The sequence below is a fragment of the Nannobrachium achirus genome (genome assembly GCF_963921795.1).
Source record: "Nannobrachium achirus genome assembly, chromosome: 5".
In the NCBI taxonomy this organism is placed as follows: Eukaryota; Metazoa; Chordata; class Actinopteri; order Myctophiformes; family Myctophidae; genus Nannobrachium; species Nannobrachium achirus.
In genome coordinates, this window is record NC_137814.1 from 41405658 (window position 1) to 41413435 (window position 7778).

Sequence of the window (7778 nt, forward strand, 5' to 3'; positions counted from 1 at the left end):
GTCACACACAGACATAAACGCAGACAAAAGTATATAATATCAAAGTCCTGTTTTTAAGTTGAGTTTTGGGAAAGGCGAAGGGAACGATTGTTTGAAAAAAAAAATGGCTGGAAAAAAATAAGCCTTATGTATTTTTTAAAAACAAGATGTTGATGTTTCGAGGTTGAAGTTGTATTTCACTGTACAGGATAAGAAAAAAAAACGTAATAATAAAAACTACTCGAAAGTAGACGTTCAAGGTTTAGATGGTGTGCATTTTCATTTCTTTTCCATCGTGGAACTACAGTGTGCCCTGAAAAGCTGTAGATTTGAAAATAAAGCAAGGAGGCATTTTTGTTTTAAATTTTGTAATTTCTTCTGAAATTATGTATATCCTTATTGCCCTTGGTTTAAACAAGCACTGAGCAAATGACCATTTAATCCCGACGCTGTTCGACTGCGTTGCCCTTTTTCTTTTTAACTCGGGGAGCAATGCTAACCTCCTACTTTATCTATTCCGTTTGGAATAACAACAAGCTTGGACAGAAAATACTTATTTTCAGTTTGACAGCCCCCCCACCCACCACCACCACACACACACACATTCACCTCTCAAAATAATACCTTTTCAAAATGACCCTGCTACGCTGCAGAAAGCGTTGTCTCGCCCCCCCCCCCCTCCGCCCTCCCCCTCAGTCACATGATGTTCTCTGCCCTCTGCGGCAGCAGCAACCAAGGAGGTGGTGCGGCTTTGTGTTTGTAAAACTATGTATTCTGTGATGTCTGTATTGTTGTAAGAAATGATTAAGAAGAAGAAGAAAATCAATAAAATAAAGTTTCTCGAAAACACCACGACTGGTCCTGTTCACAAAGGTCCAAAATGGAAACTTTTCCAGAAAAATGTTCCTGCATTCACTGACGAGAAGAAGAGACAGATGGCCTTAAATGCAAAAAAAGATCTGGATATTTATTTTGCTTTGTTTACTCTGTCATCTTGGTGCAAGTAGTGGTTTTCCTTTGTCATCTTTAAGTCTGCTAATCGCTCAACTTTGTTATAAAAGAGAAGGGAGATTCTAGGAAGCGGTTCTCAAAAACTGCCAGCCAAAACCGAAATATAGAAATGTATTAAACTTTTTTCGGGAGGAATCGATTAGATTTGTCATTTGGATTGGTCACTCTACATCCGACGGTGTCACAAGCAGAGAAAAGCAGATCAACGTGTCGCGCAGAGCTTGTAGATCTATTTTAAGATACGACTCCTCATACAACAAAGTAAAAACAATCTGGCTTCATGTTTAAAATGCCTCCGGGTGTGTTTCCTCTGCTTTTAGTTTAATCATTTAGGAATATGTAAAGATAGGCCAAATACAGGATGCAATAATACCCTGTGTTAATGTTCTGTCATGGATAACAAAAGGAAAAACAAATTCTCTTTCAGAGACTTCTCTCGAGTACACCCTCACATTGTGATTCCTCCCTGCAGTAACACACATTTGAACCTGCCCCAAAGATGACAAATTGCACAAGTTGATTGTGTCCAAACTAATTTGTGTCTTGTATATTCTTGGAAATGGTACATGTCCTTCCCGTTTGTAAACTACATTTGACATTAATTAAATGATTGTAAATCTGATGTCCCCCTTGTCTCTATCTGTTCCCTTAATTCCACTTTACTAACAGATTTTTTTGAGATTGTTGAGTTGTTGCAACTGCACCAGGGAAGACCATCTGTACCACCTCCTGTATCTACGCAGATTTGTCACCGTTTCAGATCAGGTTCATGAGAGGAGAGCATGCAGCTTTTGGGAAATTCCTGTGCCTATTGTTGAGTTAAAATGTACTTTACCATCTTTTTTCATGAATTAATACCTCACTACTTGATCAAACTACAGCATCACACAAAAGCAGCAGATCTGCAAGCTCGGAAAGCGTTGCTTCGCGCCACGTTTTGAGCTTGTAGATTTGCTACTTACTTTTGCTACTTTTGAATTTGAGTCCTGAAAAGTAAAGGTTTTAGACATAATATGAGCTTTCCACCCGACAGAGACGATATGCTGCTTCCTATGTGCCAGGAAGCAGCTGATCCAGAGAGAGGGAGAGAGAGGTGTTCAGGCACAGAGTTCTGTAGCATGGGGACAGGGAGTTTGTGAACGGAGCATCTCACTTCGTATACTTTCTATTAAGCCGTGTGTGAAAGCACTGAATGAATCAATGATGGACTCAACCTTCTATAACTAAACTAACAATAATCATAAACGTCATATTGCCGTGCACAGATGGAGATTACTTCTTTTGGTTTTTTTTGGGCGACTTATTGGAGTGTTGTAAAAATTAAATCAAATCTGTCTATTAGGGAACCTGTAGAGAACACTATTGCCATTTGCCAAAAAACAGGACTTTCACAAATCCGTCACCCACCATAAACCACCTTAATCCCATTCACTGCTGGAATGGCACTTGTAATCAGCAGTTCACCAGATGGTGACAACAGCAGGCATTTGGAAAAGTGTGTGTGTGTGTGTGTGTGTGTGTGTGTGTGTGTGTGTGTGTGTGTGTGTGTGTGTGTGTGTGTGTGTGTGTGTGTGTGTGTGTGTGTGTGTGTGTGTGTGTGTGTGTGTGTGTGTGTGTGTGTGAGAGAGAGAGAGAGTTGGCGTTGCCTTGTGCCTGCATTTCTCTTGTTAAACAGTGTTATTGGACTGAACCCTGCCAGGCTTCAGAGCCCATTCAGCAGCAAAGCCTGTAACAGTAATTAGCTACAATTACTAACAATCCGCCCCACCCTCTGCTTGGCACTCAGATCTGCGTCCAAGTCTCAGATTCAGGCATCTGTACGTGCCTTTAAACTCAGGCCAAGGTGAAGGCGTATTTATACGACGCTTCGCCATTCGCCCGGCGCTCCTGTAAGTGTTGTCAGATGCTAATAAAGTTGTGTTGAATGAAAGGGAGAGAGCGCAGCAGGGGTGTAAAAGCCTTGTATTACAAAAAAAACTCAAGCCACCAGGGATGTGCTGGGCCCCTGATTCAGCCCGGGAAAAAGAGTTGTAGAGGCCCTCATTTTTTTATATTTCGTCATGTCGGGTGGAAACCTTATATGGCCAAAACCGTTTGTTTTGTATTTATCATTTAAAAAATGATTTAAACTAGTGAAAACAGCTGATCTACAAGCACACAACGCCTCGCACCACCAGGCGTTGTGTGCTTGTAGATCTGCTGTTTTCACTACTTTTGGCCTTGTGTGATAAAGCAGGGCTTTGCTTTGCGAAAAAATGTATACATTTGAAACTTGGAGATACAAGGTTTCTGCCCGACAGTAGCGATTTACTTTGTTGGCCGCACAGCCCCCAAAATGGAACGAAGTCGACATTTTATTTTATTTTTTTCCTAATGGACCGGCCGGGAATGAACCGGCCATTCGGGAGTTGTCCCGCTTTTCCCAATGGCCAGCACGTCCCTGCAAGCCACCATACAGGACTTACAAGAATGTAATGGAGCTCCGTGGAGCTCCTGGAACAAGACTGCTGAAGGTTGTGGAATTTGTCGAAGTGGAGTTAGTTGTGGTTGGCAGACTGTGTGGCATGCTGACGTTAGAAATGTAGAAGAGTATTTAAAGAAGTGAGAAGGGCTCCTTGGATGGATGACAGTGGGTCTGTAAAAAGAAATGAGCAGTTTGGTTCGAATTTCATTTACTAGCTCTGTAGCTCATTTGTGTTTATTAGTTTGTTCACCGGCATATTTGGGGGGGGTTCCCAGCCAAATGCCTACACATGGAGACCCCCCTGACGGTTGTTATTGATTAATTAAGGGGCACTTTTGTAACCAGATCTCTGTGTTGTTTTACTCTGCACCCCCTCCGTTTATGTTCCAGACAGCACAATGAGCCATACGTGTGTGCGTGCGTGTTTGTGCGTGCGTGCGTGCGTGCATGCGTGCGTGCGTGTGTGTGTTGGCTGTATAGATCCCAGAGATGACAAATCTATAGAAATGTCTTTGCAGAGGTCAAACAGCAAGTGTCCTGAGTCTGACAGGAGTTCTACACAGTAGCCATTATCAGCAGTTTACCAAGCCATGCACACACGCACGCACGTACGTACGCACGCACGCACGCACACACAGATCAATAGAACAGATCCCTATAGCTGAACTCAAGCCTTTTCCCTGAGTGTGTCCACGCAGCACGCATAAACATGCACACACAAACCCTGGTCTTTGCATATGTATGTGTGTGCATGTGGATTTGCATGATGCACGCATGCTCACACATACTCTCACTCACTCACTCACACACACACACACACACACACACACACACACACACACACACACACACACACACACACACACATGTGTGCGCGCGCGCACACACACACACACACACACACACACACACACACACACACACACACACACACACACACACACACACACACAGACACACACACATTGATTGCATCAACAACTGGGGTTTGGTTCCAGTGGGGTCGTTGAAGAGTGGAGAGGTGGAAGAGACAAGTGGAAGGAAGGATGTTAGCCAGTTCGACCAGATGTGATGTGTGTGTGTGTGCGTGCGTGCGCGTGTATGTGTGTGTGTGCGTGCGCCAGTGCCAGGCCAATTGTTCCTTGGCAGGTTGGGTGCCAGAGGTACCAGAAAATCTATCCGCGAGGCGCCCGGTGAAAGAGGGAGGAAATTGAACCAATGAAGTGAAAGACCTCCCCAAGCTTGTTAAGTGTCATTAAGACCATTTGGCTCATCAATTAGTTCTGCCTTAGAGACACTGATACTCACAGTTCAGTCAGGCTGCACTAAACAGCATGTCGCCACTGTCGGGTAGAAACCTTGTATGTCCAACACCATTCCTTTTTTAATTATTACAAAAATATGTTTAAAGATATTTTAGGCCTTTTTTCTCCCTTGATTGATAATCCAGGCAGTGAAGAGAGAATATTGACCAGGCGGAGCTGGATAGAAACTATTACGCTCTTAAAGTAATAGTTGACACAAAAATCCTCACTTGAAACATACAGTAGATCCCAGATTTTCCAGACAACACTTTTTTGTAGTGAACTATTCCTTTAAGATTCTGGTGGCATACTGTACAATAATAGTGAACAGTTAAATTAGCAACAATGCAGTGGGATTGAGTATATAGCTAAACTGATTGTCTCAGTCTGTATTACAGGATCTACATGATCTAGATAGAAACACTAGATAGAAACAGTTGAAATAAAACACAGAGTCATGTACGTTAGTAGATCCCTAACCTTCTTTTCATCAAGTTCAGTTAGGCTCAGTGGCAGGAATTTAAATCTTTGTTTCCTTTTGTTTCCCTCTCCTAAGTAGTCACAGACAAAGAAAAAAAAAAGCATAATTGCTGCTCGTGATAAATTGCTTTCATATCCATGAATGCCAAACAGAGGATTGGAGAATGGCATTATGTAGATTTAGAGTGATAATGCATTTTTAATAACAAACAAAAGTGCAGGTGTTAAGTGCATGTGCGCACATGACACACACAAATAGACTAGAAAGGTACACACACTGAGGCAAGGGTGTGCCTGGCAGTATGTATTCTTTGTACTTTACAAGATTATCAGTGGTGGAAAAGCTACTCAGATTATTTACTTAAGTAAATATCAATACTATCAAGATTCATTACTGCAATGTAGTAGTGGAGTAAAAGTATCAAAGTGTTGGAATCAAAATGTACTTAAAGTACCAGAGGTAAAAGTACAAAATGTTTGAAAATAGCAGATCTACTGTACAAGCTCTCAACGTTGTGAGCTTGTAGATCAGCTATTTTCAAATAGCATTAGGTATAAAATAGGGCTAAAGTGGTTTATGTATGTTTTATAATATAATTTATATATAAACGAACTAACATTTTCAAATAAATGTAGTGGAGTAAAAGTACAATATTTGGATCGGAGATGTAGTGGAGTAGAAGTGAAAGTATTATAAAAGTATATAAATTGGAAATACTCAAGTAAAGTACAAATACCTCAAAATTGTACTTATAAGTACATTAGCCTACTTAAGTAAATGTACTTACTTCACACCACTGAAGATTACTGTCATCCACTGTGTGGGCACTGAGACAATGAAAAGCTCCCCATAGCAACAGTGCTAAAGTTATCTACAAATCTCTGCAGGTTGTTCTCTATCTGACTTACTGTACCTGCTGTCATTCTGCAACCATTCAGTTTGAATCCAACAGGTTTATGCATTATAAATAGTAGGCTGTCTCCCCATACCAGACTATACAAAACCAGGGTTGTGTAACTTGTGTTGAGTTCATAATTGTAGTGTGCGAAACGGCACATCATGTCTCCAGCCGCCTGTCTGTCCGTGTACGCTTTTTTACGGTTTATGGGTTTGCCGCTCTGACACCACTGTGATGTCAGGAGAACCACACTAACATAATCCCTTTTTTTGCCCATATATGGAGATCCCTGATGTCATCAATATTCAGCCCATATCTACCAGGACTTCATATGGGAATGCCTAATATGGAGGAAGACAGCCCATATCTGTGTGGCTGGTTCAGACAGGGATCTCCATGTATGGGTATAAAAGGGATTGTATGTTGTGATGTCATGGTAACCACTCTAACAGAATACCTTTTATGCCCATATATGGAGATCCCTGATGTCATCAATATTAAGCCCATATCTAACAGGACTTCATATGGGAATGCCCATATATGGAGGAAGACAGCCCATATCTATTGGCTGGTTCAGACTCTCTCTCTCTCTCTCTCTCTCTCTCTCTCTACGGACAGGGATCGCCATATATGGGCATAAAAGGGATTGTATGTATGATGTCAGATGTCATAGATGTCATAGGACTTTCACATAACTAATAACTGAGTAAGCATGTTTGGGGTACCACAGCATATCTCCATATACAGTACATGGATCTCCATATATGGGTACCAGGAGTCTCCATATATTTGTAACTGGTCCGATATACATCACTGGCCAAGACATGGTGCGACCTCGCCCTGTCGCCCTTAGGCGTCTTACTAGTAAGTAACTACCGGTAAGTAGGTTGATAATGAATTAGCTAGATAGATAGCTATTATGTTAATGATATTCAATTGAGTGATGTTAGTACATTCTGTTTAATCCATTTGGATTTAATACTATTGAAGAGAAATTAACATGACATACAGAACATACTGTAGGTGTGGTGAGAGATACATTTTATTTCTATATGCATACTTTTTGTTGTTATTCCACAACCATTTATTCTCCTCACAAAAGAGGAGGGGATTTAAAAAGATATGATTTTGTAATGTTTTATATCCATTTCATATATACGTTTGTATCCAGCATGCAACCATGTAGATTACTAGCCTGCTTTATAACTGATGCATCGTGAACTTGTAGATGGACTATTTTCAGCCATTATCAGACAACAAAGGGCATGAGCATGACCTTACTGCAATAGTGATGCAATGAGCGCCCACTGTGCTGCAATACAATTCTCCTCCAGTGATTTAACATTCCTCACAGATTGCATATCTCCTGCTTGTTGTTCTTGCTGACAGTTTCAATAACCCAGATGGCCTGCAAATGATAATTTTCCACCCTAAAATTCATAAAACGCACACCTATCTGCCTTCATGGCTGACAAGGACACCGTTGTGGCTTTGGACACGCATACTAAAACTGACAGAGTTGCAGAGAAGATTGAGCTACTGAGGAAACTGAGATTATATTATTGATACAGTGAATGTGATCATCATCACCCCCTCTTCCCTCTCCCCCTCACTTGAGTGGTTCATTGTCCATGTTGTAGA

The 7778-nt window shown here is 41.3% G+C and overlaps 1 protein-coding gene across 3 annotated transcripts in view; it reads left to right on the top strand.

Annotated features, from left to right (window-relative positions):
- The window catches only part of rnf220a (ring finger protein 220a), a gene marked incomplete at its 5' end in the record, with an annotated part of 202139 nt that extends 200582 nt beyond the window's left edge, over positions 1-1557 (top strand). For all 3 annotated transcript variants that reach the window (XM_080725444.1, XM_080725445.1, XM_080725446.1), the window contains one exon: positions 1-1557. This exon is cut by the window's left edge and continues 1272 nt beyond it.
- Positions 1558-7778: the final 6221 nt, after the last annotated feature.